Source organism: Cydia pomonella, chromosome 1 (genome assembly GCF_033807575.1).
Source record: "Cydia pomonella isolate Wapato2018A chromosome 1, ilCydPomo1, whole genome shotgun sequence".
NCBI lineage: Eukaryota > Metazoa > Arthropoda > Insecta > Lepidoptera > Tortricidae > Cydia > Cydia pomonella.
In genome coordinates, this window is record NC_084703.1 from 11,765,121 (window position 1) to 11,790,650 (window position 25,530).

The following is a 25,530-nucleotide window of genomic DNA, read 5'->3' on the forward strand; positions in this document are numbered from 1 at the left end:
AATTTCTTGTAAACATTTTAAATGTTATCGATCTTAGTGCTATTACATTTTTAATATTTGTTTAGTGCGGTGCGTTAATTAGTACATTATGATACAAGTGTGCTACGTTAGTCATTGCATGCGAGATGATATAGTGTGCGCGAGCTGGAAGCGAGCGCGCAATAAGAAGGCCGATATGAGTAAAATGACCAATGCGCACGCGTATCATACGACTGATATTTTAATCAAATTTTAATTATTAAAACCTACAATTCTTTATACAAGATACGTTAAGCACGCTCCATAATTGAAGTACTCTCCTTGTGACAAAATCCTCTCAGTTTGCCTGACGCAAGCGAGAGGTGTACACCGGCTAATACGTTTTCACAAATAACAAGAATTATGCAACAAAATGGCGACCTCCGTTATGTCAAAATGTTCGAGTTATCCGCAGAAGTGCATAAAAATTGATAGCGTATCACTCGTAAGTAAGCTAAAATAATCCGTTTTTCTTCGGTTTAATCTTTAATTAAACAAACCGGACGCCATTTTTGGTCGTATTAAAGAAAGAGACAGGCTTATGTTCTTTCTTATTATTAGCGAGAGCGACAAAGACGCACCATTTGCGAACGTAGATTATTCGGTTTAAAGAATCTTTATTGTCTAAGAAATTGCAGAAATTTTTAGTACAAATATTTGTAGTACAAATAAGGTAAATAGATTTTAACTTAAAATTTCTTTACTCAAACTATAACTAAGTACATCAATTGGAAAATTAATAGTACTTTACTCATCACACTACATCACACTTGCGATGAAAAAACTAAATATTAAGCAAAAAAGAAATCTTAAATACGGTGACATTTCAAACATTCGTCCGCCATTTTGTCATTCTTTGACAGGTTAGGTAACGAAGGCATAGACCTTTCGGCATTCAGCCACGAATGCCACTATTGAAAATTATGAAAAAATCATTTTAAACTGCTGTTAAATTAACCAAATTAAATATTTTGAAACATAAACAAACAGATTAAATTAATAACGGCAGTAATTTTGAAGTAAAACTCATTTACACTTTGTGGTTTCTATGAAATCGTGACATAATTTAAAAAACTCTTTAGGGAGTTATTGCTTTTTTTTTCACAATCCATAACTCCCGCAGGAACAATATAGGCCTTTGTCCTTCAGTACACCTGCTTGAAATAAGATCTTTTAAGATTATTATTGGCCATGTTATTGTCCGGGTCGCGTCAATTAAGTAAATATTGGTACAAAGTTTAATACATAATTTTTAAGAAAAAAAGCGGCCAAGTGCGAGTCGGACTCGCCCATGAAGGGTTCCGTACCATTTATGACGTATTAAAAAAAACTACTTACTAGATCTCGTTCAAACCAATTTTCGGTGGAAGTTCGCATGGGAATGTATATCATATATTTTTTTTAGATTTTTCATTCTGTTATTTTAGAAGTTACGGGGGGGGGGGGGGGGGACACATTTTTTCACTTTGGAAGTGTCTCTCGCGCAAACTATTTAGTTTAGAAAAAAATGATATTAGAAACCTAAATATCATTTTTGATGACCTATCCATAGATGCCCCACACGTATGAGTTTGATGTTTTTTTTTTTAATTTTAAGATGTATTAAAAAAACCTACTTACTAGATCTCGTTCGAACCAATTTTCGGTGGAAGTTTGCATACCAATGTATATCATATATTTTTTTTAGATTTTTCATTCTGTTATTTTAGAAGTTACGGGGGGGGGGGGGACACACTTTTTACCACTTTGGAAGTGTCTCTCGCGCAAACTATTCAGTTTAGAAAAAAATGATATTAGAAACCTCAATATCATTTTTAAAGACCTATCCTTAGATACCCCACACGTATGGGTTTGATGAAAAAAGATTTTTTGAGTTTTAGTTCTAAGTATGGGGAACCCCCAAAATTTATTGTTTTTTTTTTCTATTTTTGTGTAAACATCATAATGCGGTTCATAGAATACATCTACTTACCAAGTTTGAACAGTATAGCTTTTATAGTTTCGGAAAAAAGTGGCAGAATCGGACAGACAGACGGACATGACGAATCTATAAGGGTTCCGTTTTTTGCCATTTGGCTACGGAACCCTAAAAAACCGACTTCAATGAGGGAGACCGGTGAAAGAACGATTATTTTGATTTTAGATTTCATACAATGAAATTAAAAAGACAGCGTCCTACGCCTAATTATGTAGAAAAGGAGGTAACATGTTTTTTTTTGTGACTGCACCTTACTTGACCCATTTCAAATTTGCCCTATGGTTGACTGGTAAGGTACCCCAATAGGGTATTCGACTGTATTTAAGATAAATTATTTCACACCATGCATGAAATAAAGCACCAGAGCAATAGTTATTAAAAAAACTAAATAGGATAGAAATATAAAAAAGTGCCTTGAAAACCTAACTGCTTGGCAAAGAGAACAAATTGCCAAACGTGAACTATGCATCATTGAAGAGTTCCGTTCTGTTCATCATCAGCAGTTCCACTTCATCAAATGTCACTTCTAAAAATGTTAATACTTGATTTGTTAATGAAAATACTAAGTTCACTATATATATATATATATGCATTTATAAATTTGAGGAGTTCCCTCGATTCCTCATGGACCCCATCGTCAGAACTCGAACTTGACAAAAATTTGTCTTGAAAATCTAATTTGCTTAACAAACACAGCGAAGAGGACAAATCGCCAAACGTGTACTAGGCGTCATTGAAGAGTTCCCTTTTGATCATCATCAGTAGTTCCACTTCATCAAATGTCATTTTTTTAAATGTAAAAGCTTGATATGTTAAAGAAAATACAAAAATCACTATATGTATGCCTTTCACATTTGAAGAGTTCCCTCGATTCCTCATGGATCCCATCATCAGAACTGAGTTTTGACAAAAACGAGACCAATCTGTAAATATATCAATTCAAACAAAAAAAATATCTTCAAAATCGGTTCAGAAATGACGGAGTTATGGAGTAACAAACATTAAATAAAAACATACAACCGAATTGATAACCTCCTCTTTTGAAATCTTGAAGTCGGTTAAAAATTTGGATTTATTCCCAGATATTAGATTTTGTCACACAATAACAATTATTACAAAATATAATTGTTAGATGCAGTTAAATATAAGGGGTTTTGTTTTTGAGTTTGCTTTTGTTATATATTCATTCCTATTAATTTATTAATGAAATAAGTACATTTTAAAGTCAACATAAATGTGAGTTACTAATGAATTGACAACTATTGATCCGTTGTTATGTTATTTTCATTAAATATGTATACTCTCAATGTGTACAATGATTACTCTATATTTAGGAAAACAATCCTAATAAAAGTGACAATTATAAGTAACTATGATATATGTTTTATTTACACTCTTTACTTCGGTTGCGAGTACATTACTAAATACATACAAGGTACAAGGTGTTTGTTTATTCACCTACAATAATTTACGGGGTGAATATATAGGTCATACTTATTACTAAGCAACTTTTACTATGGGACCAATCCCGACGTCGCGAATAAAAATTGTCAGATTTATACATTTTGGCTATACCCTGTAGAACTGTACTAAAATGATTTGCAATTCAGACAATTATCTTTTTCTTTGATTTTTTTTTTCTTAAAAAGTTATAGGCTTCGCTACATCTGAGATACTTCATTCGGTTCATGTCTCATTTAATTTCTTGTCTTTTAAATATTTTTTATAAGAATTCAAGTCTTGAAGACCCTTTACATCTCTAAGGATAATTTAATGATTTTGTTTTTTATATTTTATAACTGACACATAGAGACTTATACATCTCTAAAGAATTTTAGTATTGGTTAGTTTAATTCTTTTGTGTAATTTGACATTTAGAGACAGTATACCTATTTAATAAACTATATATTATTTCATCGATTCCATATTTGTAATTGTATTTTGTAATTTTTTTTTTGTTTGTAAACATTGACACGAAAAACTGCCCCTGTTCAGTGCCTACACCAACGCATTATGTAAGTTCGCCCAAATATCGCCTCCCTTCTATGTTAAAATTAGGTTGTGAGCCAACCTGGCTTTTTTCTACCGAGCCACTGTTCCCTCCTTGACCCCACATTTTTTTAATAAAAGGTCCTCTCTAGCTTTATTTTTTTATCAGTGAATTGATATAGATATGACTGATTCGGTTTTGTAGAGTATTTAGATTAGTTACCAAATGTCATCCGCGTGTTTGAAGAATTTATCTTGGCTCTTGTAATACGGCAAACTTTAAGCCCCCTTTTAACCTCTACCAAATAAACTCTTCTTCCTTGCATTTGCCCCGGCTTATTGCCACGGCTCATGGAAGCCTGGGGTCCACTTGGCAACTAAGCTCGAGAATCGGCGTAGACACAAATTTTACGAAAGCGACTGCCATCTTACATTTCAACCCTGAGGAGAAACTAGGCCTACACCTTAAGTATTGGGATTAATCAGAAGAGACTGGTAAATATCAAATGATATCATTCGTACATACTCGTATGCTCCGAAAAACTCATTGGTACGAGCCGGGGTTCTCGCAACCTCCGGATTGAAAGTCGCACGCTCTTAGCGCTTGGCTACCAAGGCATTTTCCTCCTCCTCTACAAAAAAAACTATAATTATTTTTCCTGCATTTTAATAGATTGCGTAGGTATAGTCAGTACCAGGCAGCTTAGCATTACTTCCAGAGTCGCTTGCGACTCCATACTTGAGGTCGCGCGTGACGCGCGACATTATTATGGCGTTGCGCGCGACAGTGTAAGTCATGCTAAGCGGTATGTATGAGTATTGTAGCAAGCGACTAATTATGTAGTATATTTGCGGGAACGAAATGACAGTTACTTTTCTTAATTACTAATATTTAATTGTTATGTTTAGCACGATTTGAACCTACTTTCCCAATAGTGGATTTAGTATATGGTCAAGACATATGTGGTTCTTGCTATTTGCGATTCTGCGTAATATATTTTTATCAGTATATAATGCCTCGGTGTTTTTTATACAAACGCTTTTCTGCCTATGTGCGGTGTGCACAATATTGATTCTTCACAATAGGAAAACTGTACTGGTTTTAAGAACTTTTACATCATCGCGTTTCTGCCTAGTTACCAGCGATTACATTCCGTCCGTTTTGTATTGCGAGATTGCGGACATGCAAATATTGAAAATTGACCATTTTGAAATTCAAGATGGCGGACGTGAACTTTTTAGTATAAGTGATTATAGAACTCGTTTCCAGAATTTTTGGGGGTGCGAATATCAAAAATGATTTACTATGATGAAAACGAAAAATTTACGATAAATGACTATGACTCATCTATATAAAATATGGAAGAAGAAGTATTAAAGTGTTCTGGTGTTCCCCATCTTCCTTTATGGTGCAGAAACGTGGACTATTCTGGCTCGTGAGAGGATGAACACTTTACATATGAGGTGCTGGATGCGCATGTTGCGGAGGTCTTCGACCGCCACACGCCCCAATCAGTCAATCCTTTCGTAACTTTAAGTCATGATCCGTCTTTCTACGATATCAGAAACAAATTGCTTCTTATTTCGGCCACATAATACGAAAGGTAGATGAGAGCTTAGAAAATTTTAGTTTGGGAACACTGCAGGTAACCGCTGAGGCAAGTCGTACCAGATGAACAGGGATCAATTAAAGGCCAAGGAAGTTCACCCGTTAGTGGCCACGGTCTACACTTACATAAAAGTTCACGACCGCGCTGATGGAATGTGATGAAAAGTGATTGTATAGTAATACCTAAGTACTGTGAATAATCAATATATTGCGGGGTAAATTATTTTTTTTAACAGCTGAAACGCCGGCGAACGATTAAGCTTAGAATAAATATAAAAGTGGGAAATTCCAGGGGCCGTGAGTTCATGTCTCACCCAAGGCAGTATTTTTTCCACTTTTAAATTTATTTTAAGCTCCAGAGTAGGCAGAAAAGCGTCTGTGTAAAAATTACTACTGCGACGAAAAGGAAATGCGCTAAGGTATATTGGGTAAATGCGGATAATTCAATTATCAAAACTCAAAAACTCATAGTTTTATTTATTTAAAAACTAAGCGTTATTTTAATTTTATTACCGGCGTTTCTATCGTCTGTTCACAGCTCTGCTGATCTCATAGGAAAAATCCTAAGGGCTTTACCCACAAACTTTGAGATCTCAGACCTGGACGATGCTAGAAATGCCTGGCTGTCTGCCTGCCCGGGACCCTCCTTATAATCCAAAATCACAGAGAAGCTGGGACGATGCTTTATCGAAATTAACATATAGCACATGTCTGGATAACAACGAAGGAGCTGAACGCGCTCGTTTGATCGCAGTTAGTTGTAGGGAGGCTGGCCACTGACTCAACGCATATCCCTCTCCCAATACTGGCACTCATCTAGATGGGAACACCCTCCGTGTCGCAGTTGAGCTGCGCCTGGGGGTATCAATCTGTGCACCGCATAAATGCCAATGAGGGAGTGACGTGGACGAGCGGGAGCATCATGGTCTGTCTTGCCAGCGAAGCGTGGGGCGATTGTCACGTCACGCCGCGCTCAATGACATTATCCGCAGGTCTCTTGTCACCGTCAACGTGCCTGCGATACTCGAGTCGGCCGGTATAACCCGGGACGATGGCAAGAGACCTGATGGTATGTCACTGATAACGTGGAGGATGGGCCGAGTGTTGGTGTGGGACGCGACCTGTGTGGACACACTGGCACCGTCTCACCTTCACGGTACTACAAAGAAAACGGGTGCGGCTGCCGAGGCTGGCCAATAAAAGGCGGCAATACGGCGGTCTCGACGCCAATTATAACTTTGCTCCTTTCGGTGTAGAGACCCTCGGTCCGTGGGGCCCGGGAGCTCAGAGTTTCTTTAATGATTTGGCCAAACGGCTGGTTGACGTAACAGGGGACAAAAGAGCTGGCAGCTTCACCAGCACGCCGCACACGCCAGCTAAGCTACTGGTCGCCTTCACCGCGACCCCGAAATCTGGCCCCGCTCAAACGGTATCACCAGGGTAGGGGTCGTAGGGTTGGATAACGATCGGTAGCGAAGAGCTGGCCCACACCAGCCACACATACCGTCCCCCAAATGACGGCCAATTGACCTCCCGGACGGTGGGAAGCGACCCGCGACAGCCGCCGCAGCCGAAAGGCGGAAGCGGCCCCCCCTTCCCCCCCTAACGGGGGGTATCGAACGACGTCCAGTCCCAGCTGGCAGCTTCCGCTCTCAACGAATAAGCGTTGCGATTCAGCGAGGAAATGCTGCCAGTATCTTTGGCACTATGCCCCAAGGGCCCTCTTTAGATATAGATTTTTAGTTTTTAATTAGTTTAAGTTTGTATTGTACCTATATTTACATTTAACTCTAATTATATTTAATTGTTAATGGTTCTAAATTAATAAATAAATAAAGACACAAACAAAAAAAAAAGCGTTATTTTCGATTGAAAATCTTCCAAAACCATTCTCTTGACTTCCATGTCACACTTGGTCGCATAAATTTTAAGCGACGGGTTGTTCGTAAAAGTTAAATATTTTAAGACATTGCATTTTCATGAGTTAGCCTGAGATCCGCACTTTCGCGTGGTGAATTTCCAAATTAGAATTAGAATGAAGGTTTTCCCGCGTTTTTGTATTTATTGCACATTCATAGGTATTATTCATTAAATACGTGTTTCATACACGTAATTTCGTATAGTATGCTGGACTTATGAATTATGGTTGAAATTGGATTTCCACATTTATAAAAAAAATATTTTATATAAAAATTAAATTACGTTATTTTTATTTTCCGGGACAAGTGCGGACTAAATTGAACTGATTCCTTTATAAATGTATGAATTAATTAAGAATTCCTAGTAAAAGATGGAGTAGCATTATTGAACACTTGGTATTATTCAATTGGGCTCATATTAGGTCTCAGACTCCGACACGAACAAAGTAAGCAAACGGCCTGGAGCCCTGGACCCCATTGACCACCCCATGATCACCTCCATGACCAATCTTATATTCACCTTCATGATCAACCCCACGATCAACCCATGACCGCCTCCAGGAACAACCCCATGACCACCGCACGACCATCCTCATGACCAACTCTATAACCAAACCCATGACCACCATGTCCATACCATATCTTTACCACTACCCATTGGTCGGCACTCAAACCAACTCGACCATTTACTTCTTGGTTTTAAAGACTCTTCATAAGTAGTAAAAACCCGTCAACTGCTAAGCTGCGTATCTCATTTATAGTTTTTAACGGACAACAGGTGTTCACGACGCGACGAGTGATTCATCCCAGAGATACGAGTTACGGCCGGCGTACTATAATATGCTCTATTAGTAATTCCTAATTAATTTTATTTGCATGTTGAATAGCTAGGCCGTATGTATGAATATTGTATCCCTATTACGAGTGGAACCGTAGCTGCATAATTTCTAAGACGATTTGGTGAATAAATAAATAAATAATTAAATATTATAGCGACATTCTTATTCAAATTTACTAAGTCCCACGGTAAGCCAGGAAGGTTTGTGTTGTGGGTACTTAAACAACGATATATATATATATATATATATATATATATATATATATATAATATGCAAATACTTATATACATAGAAAACATCCATGACTTAGCCCTTTACCGGGATTCGAACCCAGGACCCTCGGCTTCATAGGCAGGGTCTACCCACTAGGCCAGACCAGTCGACTAAAATGTAAATGAGGACTACCGCGTATGAATTTGCCGCTAGAGGCGCCATTGTTACGGGCCTTTATTACAATTATCTGAATAATTCTTAATAATTTTGAGTCCTTTTTGTAATATCTCTGATTATATATTGAAAATATGAATTACGGGTCAATGAGTTTCAGTACTTTACAAGTGGAGTTAAGGAAAAGAGGTGTAAAACTAAGCGGGTCGAAAGAGCTATTTATTAATAGGTAAGCCAATAATTTTTTTTTTTTTACGTACTTAATTTTAGTAGTAGGTTTTAAGTTTTGTTATTGTACTTGTTTTTATTAGTCCTTGGTACTTAATTGTGTTTGGTGTTTGGTCGAGTAAATTAATAGGTTAGTTTTTTACATGTGGGGTTATATTTTGTAAACAATGACTTTGACAGCTTTGCTTTGGACCTTACTCAAGAGTGGCTCCAACTGGTGAGCAAAAAAAAACAGTAGTCCACATTGGTTCATTTTTCGGGTGAAATTTGTAAGAAACGTCCACAACAAATGCGGTTTAATACAAAAACTCCGTAGTCACGTTTAAGTTGTATATGTCAACTGCTCAACACAAGCCTTATTGAGCTTACTGTGGGACTTAGTCAATTTGTGTAATAATGTCCTATAATATTTATTTTATTTATTTATAACTGCTCGTGTCTTGTGAGTTATTAGTGAATTACAGTCTTGATGTCCAAAGACTGTGTCAAAGCCTACGATTTATCATTCGAAAGCCTAGATGTCGAGTGTAAGTACTAAAAAACATTACCATACCAAATACCAAGTATGTACTCGCACAATAAACAGACTGTTAAGTATATACATGCTTTCGTATGGTCAGCTTCATACGAGTCTTAACATTGTAAAAAGTGTATTACCCATTAGCCACACTCCATTAGGCTTCTATATTTAACTGAAAATAAACAATCCACGGCACTGTGTGATTGTTTGTGAGTTTTGGTTAGCTGGTCGCCGTTTGCTGTCTGTGTTTACCCCAACTACAGACACTTTAATATTATACACAACTGTCTGTGTATACGAAAGTAACAGATCTGAAGAAGATGATAATAAAAATCTATGACAGCCATCGTAAATCACGGCGCGCAGTTTATATTGAAAAATGAAAAGCGTCAGAGGCGGCTCGTCGCTAGGCCGGCCGCCCGCGTAAACATTCCCGCTCAAGTACAAATAGGAAACGTCTAAGTGTAGTTACACAAAGCAACTGAGTACCTACATACAAACTGAGTAATAAGGTATGTTATGAACTGACTTCAAAAACTATAATTGGAACGCTCTCGTGCTTTGTCCAACAAAATAAAGTCGCAAGAAAAGTCGAAGTAATGTAAAATTGATAATATTCCTCGAAGAAATTCAGGACTTTACACTCATTATTAGAAACAAAAAGTACTTGTTCCAGTAAGAACGTCTTCTTATATGTAAATATTTATTTTCCTTTTTAGGGTTCCGTAGTCAACTAGGAACCCTTATAGTTTCGCCATGTCCGTCTGTCTGTCTGTCTGTCTGTCTGTCTGTCTGTCCGAGGCTTTGCTCCGTGGTCGTTAGTGCTAGAAAGCTGAAATTCGGCATGGATATATAAATCAATAAAGCCGACAAAGTCGTACAATAAAATATAAAAAAATAATTTTTTTGAGGGAGGGAGGGAGGTATCCCTTACACGTAAAGTGGAGGTGAATTTTTTTTTGCTTCAACCCTACAGTGTGGGGTATCGTTGGAAAGGTCTTTCAAAAATAATAGGGGTCTTCAACAAACATTTTTTGATAAAGTGAATATATTCGGAGATAATCGCTCCGAAAGAGAAAAAAAATGTGTCCCCCCCCCTCTAACTTTTGAACCATAGGTCCAAAAAATATGAAAAAAACCGTGGAAGTAGAGCTTAAGAAAGACATTAAATGAAAACTATAGCGGACATGATCAGTTTAGCTGTTTTTGAGTTATCGCAAGAAGTTTCTCCCATAGTAAAAAGACTTACTTTAATTAGGTACTGATTATGCAAATTTGCATATTTGTTTAACTCGCGTGAAAGGTACCGTTTCATCCCTTGGTTAACAATTTACTATACTTTAAGCTCCAGTTTAGCTTATTGTGATGGAAGAATAACTACGGAACCCTACACTGAGCGTGGCCCGACATGCTCTTGGCCGGTTTTATTTATTGTAGAACGTACCACATTACAATCTATAAATTGTATATACAGATGTCAATCACAATGAAAAAATCAACAATGATCAACTCTGGTCAACGTGGGACTCGAACCCACATCTTTGGATAGCCGGTCCAATGCGTTACCAATTTTCATTGTTGATTTTTTCTTTGTGATTGACACCTGTATATACAATTTATAGAACGTCTTCTTATCTTTAGGAATACGATATTAAATATTAGAAAAAGGACTTATTTAATTTTTCCGATGGTCGTTTACGAAAAACCGCGTGAAGCACTGAATTGTGAGCTCGTATATGTAAATTTTGAGAAGTTTACTCTGCTAAAGGTGAATATTTTACGATACGATATTTTTCCTACATGCCTTTGAGAAAGAGAAAATCAAAGTAAAATGAATTCAATTTTCTCTTCGAAACAAGTGTCAATTCCTACGAAAATCTACTTCATATCGAAGTTATTTTCATACTCATGAAATCTGCAACATTTGCTTATACTGTCGATATGCATTAATGAATGATTATGAAATTCTACTATATTTTATTTTTTATTTTTAAAATAAACCCGAATTACGAAAATCACCCATACGTGCGCTCGTATCTCAGTACAGCGGCAGAGCTTGTAGAGGTAGGACGTGTGTCGGTCGGCCCGGCACGTTTTCAACGGTGACGACGAGGTTTTTGCTGCGGCGGCTGTGTGCGGCGAGCGCCGTGTATAGGCCAAAATCAAGAAGTGGGCGATGCTTTTACTGAGTTTCATAATTGGCGGGTGTTACTGCATCAACATTGTTTTCCAGAATATAAAAAGAAAATGAACAATAGATCAATAAAGTTAAAATGGCTGACAAACGGACTCAGGAAGTCTACGTAGTAGAAATAAGAGGCAACTATATTTAAAGAGCATACATTAAAAGAGGAACAAGTAGGCTCATAAGAAACAATACCAATTGTACAATTAAATATTAAATCTCAGAGATACAAAATTATTAACAAACAATATAATAAATGTAAGGCAGTTTGGAAAGTAATACAAAACAATGTAAGTGGAAGATTAAACATCAGTGCGTACATAAAATAATAGAAAATGAAGTGACATAATGACAGCATGGATTTTGCTGAAACATTTCATGATTGTTTTGTGAAATTAGTGACATCGGAGTCTTCAGGAGATATAAGACATAAATTAATGAAAAGTATCAAAAACATTAAGAACACCAATAACGAAACTATTTTTATTCAGCGCACGGAAGGAAACGAAATATTGAAAATTATAAGATACCTTCGTAATATTTCATCAACAGGATATGATGAACTAAATACATATTTAATTAAACGATGTGCTACATTTATATGTGAACCTTTTAGCTATATTATTAATCTTTCTTTTGAACAGAGACGATATCCAAAAGCGCTCAAACTAGCGGTTGTCTATTCAAGAAAGGCGATAAAACAGAGTTGAAAAACTATCCGAATTAGACCGGTCACATTAATACTAATTATTGGCAAAATATTTGAACGTACAATGTATAACCGGCTACTAAAATTTGTCGCAAAACATCATCTTTTAACACAGCAGTCGCAGCATGGTTCCATTTTTATCGTTTGTCACTATGCCCGTCACATTCGCACACTTGTTAGAACGTTACATACTTGTTAGAACGTGACAGGCATGTTGACAAATGATAAAGAGCCGGCCATCTTAGCCCTACAGAGCAGTTCGGTTTTCGAAAAACTGTTCAACTTCAGTGGCGTGTTTTCACTTACTAAAAATAATAACGGAAAGCTTGAATAACAAAACTCCTATCGTGGGTATATTTTTAGATATGCTAAAAGCCTTTGATTTTGTTAATCACGATATTTTGCTTACGAAACTAGAAAAATACGGAATGAGAGGTGAATGTAAAGAGTGGATGGGAAGCTATCTTACGGACCGCAACCACTGTATAGAAATTACAAAACATGAAAACGAAAGTAAAGTGACGAGTAGATCTCAACTAAAACCTATTACAACAGGAGTGCCGCAACGAAGCATATTGGGACCATTACTATTCTTAACCCTTTACCAGGCTAAGTGATATATATTTCCCACATGCGGCTCTTCAAACATGTGTTCTATTTTCGATGAGTAAGACTGACATTCGATTGTCATTTTTGAACTGTCAGCCTGGAAAAAGGTTAATGTACATCAATGACCTCCTAATTCAACGAAACATGAGTGTGTCTTATTCGCTGACGACACGATCTGCTCGTCAAATCTAGAAACGTTCGAGGAAGATATAAATACGGCTATACATAAAAATAACATGGCTTAATGATAACAATTGGAAGATCAACAAAGCACAAACAAATTTTATTCAATTTCATAATTACAGGAACAATCATTTGCCATTGAAAGTACAATATAAAGACAGAACTCTGGAACAAGTAGATACAATAAAGTTTTTAGGCATAACCATTGATGAAAATTGTAAATGGACACATCATATAGACACTATAAATATGTAACAAACTAGATCGCTTCGTATACTTACTGAAACGACTACGGCAAGATTGCATCAATAGAAACAGCGCTGAATGCATATCATGGCTATGTTTATATGCATAGCTTCGGTTTTATCATATGGCCTATTGATATGGGAAAACTCAGCCGACATAACTAGTGCCTTCAGACTACAAAAGAAATGTATACGTGCGATTTGTGGAGCATGGTTCTTAGAAAATTGTAAACCACTATTCAAGGAAATGGAAATTTTACCTCTGCCATGCATGTACATAAAAGAGAACTGCCATTTTGTCAAGACACACACACGTTCAAAAAGAGCTCAGAAGTATTTCAACGACAAGTGAAACACAAACATGCATTTTATATAACTCTTCTTGTTCAACGTTGTACAGTACATATGGACCTTGAAATTTTCGACATATCGTCGGGGATAGTGCAATACCGCGTAAATAACAAATGCAGTAAGGTCCAATTACCTTGTACATTGTTTGAATTTCGAACTCTTTCGATTTTGTTAGTGACGCGGTATTGCACTATCCCCGACGATATGCACGTATGGTGCTAGTTACCGCACTAGGGCGGTAAAGTACCATATGCACTGTAATAGTATATTACGATACATGTGCGAAAAATAGAAAATTCGCCACGAGTGGCGACAAATTCGAACACGACCGAAGGCAGTATTTTAACTTTTCGCACGTGTATTGTACAAAGTTTTAGAGTACAGTCAGCATCAAAAGTAGCGGATCAAATAACGTTTCATAAGTATCTACCATTCTGTAACAGCTCAACAAAAAGTGATGTCTTTAATATGGAACAACTAAGACTGTAAAAGATATACTTTTGAGCGCGAATTTTAGAAATGTATCTATATTTGGAAAAGGTATCTAGAATATCAGATACTTTTGAGGCGTTGTTTCATTCGCTACTTTTGATGCTGACTGTACATATGGCCTTTGAAATTGTTGACACAGTTACGTAATATGCTAATGAAAAAAAAAATAGGGCCTTATATACTATAAAATGTTGTACAATACACGCGATTAGCACGCTATTTTACAAATTAATTCAATACAGTGTTGCAAACTCTTTTTAAATTTGACGCCTTTTATACTGACGACCTGTATATTATTATGTAATGTCTTTAATAAAGTAAACACGTTAAATTAAAATAGGAGTACGCCAGAAGATAAAATAAATAACGACGTCTAATTATTTGGAGGAAGTTAAGTAAGTAAATAAATAATATTCTATCCATAAAATCTGTGCATAAAATACTTAAATATATAATAGCGCTTCCTACATCTTTTATAAATAGGTAGGTTATTTATTAGCCTATTTTAGTGTCTCAGCAAAGCTGCTGAGCAAAGACTTCCCACATTTTTAGGGTTCCGTAGTCAACTAGGAACCCTTATAGTTTCGCTATGTCCGTCTGTGTGTCCGGCAGCGGCTTTGCTCCGTGATCTTTAGTGCTAGCAGACTACAATTTAGCATGGATACTACATCATGCATGGCGATGGAACGGTAAAATAAAAACTACATTTTTTCTTAGGTTTAATTAGGTATTGATTATGAAAATTTGCCTATTTGTTTCACTCGGATGAAAGGAACCATTTCATCCCTTGGTTAACAATCTATTATACTAATAGCTCCAGTTTAGCCTATTGTGACGGAAGGGTAACTACGGAACCCTACACTGAGCATAGCCCGCATACTCTTAGCCGATTTTGTCTATTTGGCTTCGCTTGACATTTTCCACAATTTTGTCGTCAAGCTCACTATACTTATTAACCTATCGAATGAGCTAATGCTTTTACGGATACTGGAAAGCGATATGTAAAATGTACTACATACCTATACGAGGCCTGGATGTTAGTGAGATGACGATATGAGTTGTGCTGGTGTCCAACTTTATTACCTACATATAACATGAGTATCACATGATTATCCACCTAGTTTCTTGAGCTTAATAGTCGCCTCCAAACCTCCCCTTATAGCGACCCCATTCCTCACACAAAGTTTACCTTAAGTTCATACAGGGTGGCCAAATAAGAAGTATACATTTTGTTTTTAAATTTTAACTGTATTAAGTTCAAAAATTATTAGGTATTGTTTTAAAAATATATTCTTCAGGGTTGGCAAATTCATGCGAAACATAATGTCTGACATATGTCCACCTCTAACAGCAGGCAAATGTAAGCCCTTATCATCCCAATGTTCAGCATCTATTCGCACATTTTTGGCATTATCTTAGTACATTTGTGTCGAATAGTCGGTTTTAACTGTTTAAATTTCATCAGCTCGTTAGCATAGACACGTAATTTTAGATAGCCCCACAGAAATAAGTCAAGAGGTACAAAATTTGGAGAATTTGGGTGCCAATCACTGTCACTTTTTTTCAAAATTAATCGAGCAATCAACGTGTTTTAAACAACAGAAACATTTGAGATAAAATTGCTTGCTGCTAGTGGTATACATTTGGCAGAAATTATCTTCCGTATACAATTGCCAACCCTGAATAATATATTTATGAAAAAATATTTAATAAAATTTCCACTTAATGTAATTAAAATTTAAAAACAAAGTGTATCATTCTTATTTGTCCACCCTGTATTAGCCTCACTGGATCACTGTTCACTCTGAGTACTGATAGCGTTGGTCACAATATACCAGAGACACATCATTATTCTAATAACACCATAAGAACGTTGTTGACTTGATCTAAAAGCAAATATCACTGCCGCGTCGATCTGTTCGCACACAACCTCCTTTTTCCTACTGTCGTTCTCATCTACCCTCTCAACTTCCCTCAAAAAATCCCTATAACCTAGAAGCGGTTACTTAACTTAAACGTGACTACTAGCGCCATCTACTCCATGACGTTGGCAAATATTAGCTGGTTCGCAATACGTTCGCGACAAATTTTGTGTCTAATGGTGCTCCCACGCTGACTGTTATATCATACGTGGGAGCAGCTTATGTCGTCTCGCTATCTCCTTTTTGGTTTACCTTTGAGACATGCGGCAGACTTGCACAGCCCAGTCCCACTTAAATAAGCTTATATTATGCGGTCTTAACATCCATATCTACAATTCGAGTTCTGGAGCGCAGTTCCGTTTTCGTGATTTGATCAGTTCTTTAAACAACTAGAATATGTACGACGCTCCATCGCTCGCTGGTAAACTTGATTTGGACTCAAAGTCCAAACCAGATTAACTGAAGCTCCAAAAGCTTCAAATCAACTCAACCAACCAAAGACGCTTAGAGTCTGAAACAAATTGCCCAATCTCGCATAGACAGTAACTCAGCGAATATGTAGTACTCATACATAATGGTGCCTGATTTTATGAGCGCTATTGTCTGACTTTATTACAGCATGAATGAAATTATCCTTGCTTACGACGTTTTTGTTACGATGTTGTTTTACTATAGGTATATTATTTGGGCACCGTATTTAATACGAACAAAACTTCAAGATGGTGTCGCTTGCAGTAGGTACGGATTACATCAAGGCCAATGATTGAGAATCATAAAATGTTACCGATTTGACTAACATGTACGTTCAGCGATTTTTTTTTGGGGCGTCATAACTATCCTTAGGGTAGTACCCTTTTATAGATAAGAAGACCCATGAGCTAAAATGCTCAAAGTAGGGAAAATACGGACAAAATTACGAATTAAATATAATTCTTAATGCGTCTTGTTTACAATTGGACAAAATGACATGAGATACATCATTTAGGGTCGGCAACGCGCATGTAACTCCTCTGGAGTTGCAGGCCTACATAAGGTATGGAGAATGCTTACCATCAGGCGGGCCGTATGCTTGTTTGCCACCGACGTAGTATTTAAAAAAACCTACTGATATGTCTTAATTTTACTACAATGGGCGGTTATTTTAATTAAATATAATTCTTAATGAGTATTGTTTACAATTGGACAAAATGACATCATCATAAATCGACATAGTCTATGCCATACAAAGTATGACGCCAACTGTCCCTATAATAATCGCAATGAACTCAATCCCGTTCTAAGCCCGGTGAAAGCTAATTACGATGTAAAAATTGTCCTCGTTGGGCTTATGCTTCATGTGCTGATGTTATAAAGAAGACCAAACATTTTTATTGTAAACTTTGTCCTTAGAACTTTAGTATGCTATTACGTCCATGCTTAGTGTGTCATTTTACCCATATTATATGGACAAAATGTATTTTTCATTCCTGTATATTTTTCTGCATAAATCCTTTCCTATTTAATGTTCCTATTCAATAAAAAGGCTGTTTTAATGTTAGTCAATGAACCTATGATCAGCATTAATAACTGAGACTAATTATAATTACTTTAAATAACGAGATATGGTTCAAAAACAAAACACCCTGTCATTTTATCCGTACTTCTCCTATGCCTTATAACTACCGTGTGCGTGTGACAGTGCGCAAATAGTGATTCCGCAGTAGATATAGTAGTAGTGGTTCATACAAATACAAACGCTAAAGACCGATCGAGGGAAGCAAAGCAAAGATCATACGTGAAACTTAGGACACATCTCTCAGCTAGGGCTTATATAAGTACTATTTAGGTACTTATATGAGCAGGGTGGGGTTATGGAATTGTGGGGTTATCTAAGCGGATTCCTCGCGGGGCCAGAATCGGCGTGGCGACTCACCTCGTACAACTGAGACAAAGACTGGCACAACCTGATGGTTTTTCCGTATACGACATTGCATTTTAAAGACGACGATCAGAATCTATCACTGACGCAAAAAATTAAAAATTCTGTTCCGCCGGTTGTACGAGAAGGCCGCCCGTTAACCCTGAATTCGACCAAAATCATTGAAAATAAGTTCAGTCACGGAGACCTTAAAGGTGCTGCTCGCCTCCCATTTCCCGGACAACCCTGGCACTCTATTGGCCCTACAGGCTAAGCGTCCTACCGCTCCTGCGACCCCCTATTTCTTTGATCCTCCGGTACCGACCGAGTCATGCCTGCACATCACAAAATCACATCTGCACAAATTGTCTATTTTATCAGAAATAGTTATTTATTGCAACAAGAGACCCCGTGTAAGGGAACGATTTTATGTTAATTTAGAATGTTGAGCATAGCAAGAGAATCAAAAGCACCAAATATAAATCGAGTAGGTACCAACATATCACAGTTTATGAGAATATTAATTTTAATTACTTGATTTTACACTTATATCGCTAAAATTGTTTAAATATTATTGATCAATTTTAGAGCAGTTTACTGAAACACTAGTCGACATGTCTAAACGAGCAATTCTTGTATAATTGTATATTTCAAAGTTCTCGGAAACGGCTCTAACGAGTTTGATGAAATTTGCTATATGGGGGTTTAGGGGTCGATAATCGATATACATACCTAGGTCTTATCTCTGAGAAAACGCGCATTTTAGAATTTGTAACATGGCAAACATGCAAAATGCAGCAACCTCGCGCATTGGCCAGTGGTAAAAAAACTAAGCCTATCCGCGCGTCTTTTGTTTGTACGTCAGTCCTATTTGTACGCCACTGGTTTTTCTCACAAAATGAGGCCTGAAATAAGTTTAAAACGGAAATTTAAGAACGCATGATTGTTGCAGCCCTTACTTCTTCTTTTATCTCGAGACGTATGACGGTCGCTACTTATTTACCCGTGATAAGCACACTAACACATGGTAACAAATGGAAAAACAATCCCAGTAAGTAGTTAGAAGTGTTTTGGGCAGCACCCTTTAGGGTTAGGATTTTTTATAATGTGTTTATATGTATTTTGTATGTGTTTTTATATTTCACTATTATATTCACATTATAAACAACCTAATCTGAGATTTAAATTGAATCTTATTATTTATGCCTTTAAAATAGCCATTCTTCTATATTTATATATTTCGGGGATCTCGGAAACGGCTCTAACAATTTGGGTGACATTTGTTATATGGAGGTTTTCGAGGACGAAAAAAATCGATCTAGCTACGTGTTATCTCAAGGAAAACGCGCATTTTTGATGTTTTATATGTTTTTTCTAGCAAAGCTCGGTCTCCCAGATATTAAAATAGTAATGATAGTAGAATTAAGTAATTGGTCAATTGCAATTAAATAATTATTTATTTATTTAAACTTTATTGTATAAAATATATACAACAATATAAAAATGATGGACTTAATGTCAAATGGCATTTCTCTACCGGTCAACCAAGGGTCAAACAGAGATACATAAAATTGGTGTAGAGAGAAATAGTGCAACGAGAGAACAAAGTTAGTTGTTGCTACGAGTGCTTATTTTGAGTCCCGATGAAACGAAAGATTCTATAGTTTAGAATCTTGTGCGAGGCACCTTAAATAAATAAATAAATATTATAGGTCATTATTACACTAATTGATTAAGTCCCACAGTAAGCTCAATAAGGCTTATGTTGTAGGTACTAACTAACTAGGTAGGGAGACAACGATATATATAATATATAAATACACAGAAAACACCCATGATATATCCGTGCTCATCACGCAAATAAATGCCCATACCAGGATTTGAACCCGGGACCATCGGCTTCATACCACGGGGGTCACTACCCATTACCCACAAGCCACCACCTTAAGGCAAAAACTTTGATGTAGCACATACAAAAACATATAGGTAAGGGAAAAAATTAACCCATGCACCTAAACAACCATTGGCCGAAACATCCATTCTCACAAACACTCATTCACCCAAAGACCCATTCATCCAAACACCCATTCCTCCAAATACTCATGTACACTTCCACCATTCAAATAAACTTTACACTTTTAGATAAATGTTGATATTGATAATAGAGTATATTTTTCTTATCGACAGTAATAACTCCCGTTAGTACGAATATAAAAGCTCGTGGGGTCGCTTAATTACGATTCGCTAATTAATTCGGATAATAAAGAACTAGCAATCCGCTGCCACACGGTTAATGTTTAGGTCTTAAAATGGATATTTTAACGATCACTACTCTACGTCTAGGTTCTACTACCTTTTTTTTATTACGAAAAGTTAAGCATTTGACCACAATCTCACCTGATGGAAAGTGCCGATGCAGTCTAGGATGGAACATGCTTACCTAAAAGATGGCATCCTTGAGTGTACCTAACTTCCCAATAATTCCACAGTGGCGGAAAGTTTGGTTAACTATAAATCTCGTACTAAACATTTAAATAGGATAAATTGTTTGTATGTAAAATAAGTAAAATAAATCTAAAACTTTGTCACAACTGACAACGGACCTGTTTCATGAAAGCTTGTTATGAATTGGGCTCGCATGTAATTATTTAGATATATTACAAATTCATTGTATTAATCATTATTTACCTCATCAAATTAAGTTCGGATTATATTGGACATTGTTTTTATATATTCTGAACATAATATGATTTTGATATCTAAAATATAAAAAGGTTAATTATTCATTACGTAAAATGTATTTATGAGTACTTAAAATAAAGACTGTAGACAGTATGTTTTGTGATATAAGTTACTGAATACTATAGTATACATCAGATATTTAATTTAGTCGTTAACATATTTAGACTTTTTCTCGTAATAAATGCTTAAAAAGTAAAATGTTGATTTACATCAAAATAGATGATATCGATTGGGGATACATTTCCTTTACACCGGACAAATATCACGTTTTGGTGTGCTCTTGTATTTATTACATTACGTAATGCTTGAAAAATGTAATAATCAACGCGGTTTCATAAATACTCGATCTCGTGAAATTGATTGTTTTTGTCTTTAAGTTTTTGGAGAAAAAAATGTTGTAATATTACAGCAACAAAAGGAATTTCGTACATACAATCAACATTTTTAAAATATTTTAACGAAATCGCAGCGTTCCTAATAAATGACAAGACATTGTTTATTGATCTCAGTAGGAAAGTATTACGTTAATTAATCACTACCAAAATAATAACAGCCTTTAGATCGATGACAACAACAATCAACTTGAATTGTTGAAATATATTTTTTCTTGTTCTGTAGATAAGTAACGGTCCGTTGAAGTCAGTGTTTAAATTAATAGTCCGATAATTAAAAATGTACTGAAGTTATCGAAATCGCTGTATGTTATCACTAGGATCCAGATAAGTAGTCAAAAATAAATAAAGTTTACAATCCACACGGAAATCTGCCATTAACACGATAATAACTTAACCAAATTACCTTAATAAGTAGTCCAACCATTTAAGAACAAATATGAAAAAAATGATTAAGTCGAGATGTATATTGTCTGAGCAGTAAAAGTTAGACGCAACAGGCGGTCGTCTTAGGGCGGGCACTGCGCGCTTTCGCGGCAAGACGTAAACTGAGTCTGACTCATACAGAGACGAGTTTTTCACTCAGCTCGGTTCTAAGCAGAGTTGCGCGTCTATACAATATAAGCCGTACGTGTAATCGCTTACCGAACGCAAGTGAGTCCAACGATCAGGCAAACCAGCAAGACAGAGTTAAACCTAGATATAAGTTTGCAACGATTTTGATAGCACACGCAGTGGAAATGTTATTTATATACGTCATAATCTCATAGAAGTTTGACGGTTACAGTAACACTTGCACTGCGTGTGCTCTCAAAATAGTTGCAAACTTGCTTGTTTTGACTTTTAACCTCCCCCCCCTCCAAACAAGAATTGCGGCCCGATTCGAACTTCGAATTCAAAAGTGACGTTTTCGTTGGAAGAAACTCGACCTAGGTACATACCAACACTAATAAACAAAGTCAATAAAGGACGTTCGACAATTTTAAGTCTCGATTAAAAACATGTCAGAATTTTAGACGATTTTTATATCAGCTCAATAGCAAAGTTTCAGTAGGTCGGTGAACTTTTCATAATGAAGTCCATTGCTCACGAGACTCTTTAAAAATAGTATTATAAATTTATTCGTCTAGAGAATAACCTCTTACAACAGTGACGTCTCAAGCTAACATAATTGTGCGGTTTCGATTAATGATACAGATACTAACAAAAGAAATTAAAATTAGCAGATTCGCACAACAACTAGGTTTTGTTGTTGGGGTTGTAATATTTTTATTTTGATGGCCTTCTTAATAATAAATAGAAAAGTTCCAACTTGTGTCTAAGTAAGAATGGGCCATGTGCTTTTAATATTAGTTCTATTGTTAATATACAATTTAGTAAAAAATATATGCGCAGTCTGAAAAAGTTAAAAATCATTTACCAAAAATACGTGTTGTAAATCCAACATTTTTATATTCTTAAAACTCACAGTTCGCATCATAAGTGCGCTCTTCAATCAGACATGGTTGTTAGAGCTCGAGGTCATAGTACCACTGGTTTTACGCTTGGCAAGCAATCGGAATAATATAGACCAACCCAGAGTTGTTCAGATTTCCATCTCTCACTAAGTTCATTGATTCAGGCAAACCACTATAAGTACGTGTATATAAACCTACACGTACATGTGAAAACTGATCACTCGCAGTTGTGATGGGCTTCGAGTGGGCGATGGTCGCTTGATAGGCGTTGCGAATACTCCATTAGAAGTTGTGTATACGTTTCGTTGCGTTTATAAAACAAATCAACTGTTAATTAATTCTGGTAGTAAATTCGAAATGGCTCGAACATCGATCAAAATATTTAAGTGTTCCTTTTTTTTCACAATTAATATCGAATGCATATTGAAATTTAAATTGAAACCACCCTTTCTTTATTTCCTTTGCTATTTTACTAAATAGTTCATTTAAATAATTTTAGTACTTGGCACCATTGTTAGATAGGCGCCAACCTTTGTCCAATAAGAACTTACAGCTTGGTCTACTACATATAAGCGAAGAGAAAAGAAAAACCTTTCTATTTAGTTATGCCTGGCAGTTTCCATTGGCGGAGATAAGAGTCCCAGACTGGCAAATTAATATTAATAACGATAGTCTGGTACACTATCTCAGAAGTCAGAACAGCAAGATTGGGGGAAGAAATAGGAGAATGAAACTTGCCACGATTTATTGGTTTGTAATTAAATACAAAAATCTGCTAAATCATTTTTTAATTAACCAATAAATAATTTAGTTCCTGCGGAGTTTGGAATGTTTCTATTTTAAACTTGTATATCCTATACTATTAAACGAGTAACAATATTGTATTATATTCAGATATTATCTAAATCCCTAAAAGAGAGTTGTTTGTGATTAATTAAAACAGATACCCATAGAACAAGCAGGCTCTTGTAAAGGATTCTCTACAATGGATCACAACCAAGTCATCGAACAGCTTATAGAGAAACATATAGAATTTAATAGCATAATGTACATAGCTTTTATTGATTTTCAGAAAGCTTTTGACACTATATCACACGAAGCCATATGGAAAGCACTATCAGAGTATAACATTCATAATACATACATAGATATCCTAAAATACGTATATAACAACTCTACAAGCAAAATCAAACTCGAAAATACAGGTAAAAAAATTAAAATAGGAAGAGGAGTCAGACAGGGGGACCCGATATCACCAACTCTATTCATTGCTGTTCTACACATCATCACGAAATCGCTTAGCTGGAGAAGTAAAGGCATCAAAATCGACGGAAAAAGTTTAAACCATCTCTGTTTTGCAGATGATATCGCAATATTTTCGAACAAGCCCGAAGATATACAAGATGCAATCACTTCAAACAACCAGCAAACGCATTGGCCTCGAAATGAATATCAATAAAACTAAAATAATGACTAACGGAAATAGAGTCAAAATATATATCGACACAAAAGAAATAGAATATGTAGAGAGCTATATTTATTTAGGCAAGCAAATTTCATTTGAGAAGGACAAAGGAGTTAAAGAACTGGACAGACGAATAACAAAAACATTGGAGCCTAAAAGAGGTCCTAAAAAGCAATCTGCCAACAAATCTAAAGAAAAAAGTTTTAGACACTAGTTTATTGCCGTGCTTGACCTACGGCTGTCAGACTTGGACTTACATCAAAGACATAAGACACAAGATTCAAACTTGCCAAAGACCCCAAGAACGAAGTATACTAAACTTAAAAAGACTAGACAGAGTGAGAAATACAAAAATACGAGAGAGGACGAGTCATCGACGCATTAGAACACTGTCTGAAAATGAAATGGCAATGGGCGGGCCATATAGCGAGAATGAGCGACCAAAAATGGACCAAACGTGTAACACTTTGGAAAGGGCCACATGGAAAAAGAAAATCTGGCAGACCAACCACAAGATGGGTCGATGACGTCACCAACATCATACCGCACAAATGGCAAGATGTAGCGCAGGACCGCTCAGAATGGCGGCGGTTGGGGGAGGCCTTTACTCGCGAAGAGGTCCACTAATCATAGTGCTAGTTAGTAGTTAAATTAAGTTATAATAAAAAAAATAAAAATTAAGAATGTAACCTAGAGATATATATTTATTAATCATTGTTATTAGAGTGGAATTAAAGGCTTTTTTATTTATTTTTATTTTAATTACAAATTAATTAATTTCCCATTTCATGCCGTAAAACGTGGAACATAGGAGATAATGATAATATTTTGAATTAGTCGCGTTTTTCAGGTTTAATTTCCAAAATATCGATCCTAGAAGAAAAATTGTGAGGACCAAACTTGTAGCGAATCTTTCCTACAGTTTTTGTCCTCACGGTTTTACTGTAAAATAAAAAATTGCCGAGTTATTCAAGAGAAACCGTTTTTTTGGAAAAAATCTTTTTTTGAATATACACGAGCCTGATACGGTCTACTTTTCCCAGTGACACCCCCCCCCCCCCCCCCCCGAGGGACTTCCGAAAAAAAAATCCAAGAACTGATTATTCACGGGTAGGGTCGGTTTTTTGGATATATTGACTGTACTAAATCTATTTAATGAACATTCGTATTTAATGTCAATATCATTAAATGTCAGTTAAAATATCTTATTTTATATGATCGTGGGAATCTGTAGTGACGTTATAGAATCTTCTCGGCGTAATTTTTATTTTATTCATTCTAGGGGCGAATTTTATGCAAATTTTTTTTTTTTTTTTTTCAATTATTGTATATACAGTGTGTCCCTAGCCATTGGACAAAGCCGAAATGTACAAATGCATTAGGGTATTTAGGAC

At 36.1% G+C, this 25,530-nt stretch overlaps 1 protein-coding gene across 1 annotated transcript in view; it reads right to left on the reverse strand.

The window, feature by feature from the left end:
- Nucleotides 1–22,066, reverse strand: part of LOC133534821 (calcitonin gene-related peptide type 1 receptor-like) — a 69,257-nt gene extending 47,191 nt beyond the window's left edge. The window contains exon 1 of the mRNA XM_061874113.1: nucleotides 21,621–22,066. The gene's annotated coding sequence lies outside the window, so the exon portion shown is untranslated. The remainder of the gene's footprint in view (nucleotides 1–21,620) is intronic.
- Nucleotides 22,067–25,530: the final 3,464 nt, after the last annotated feature.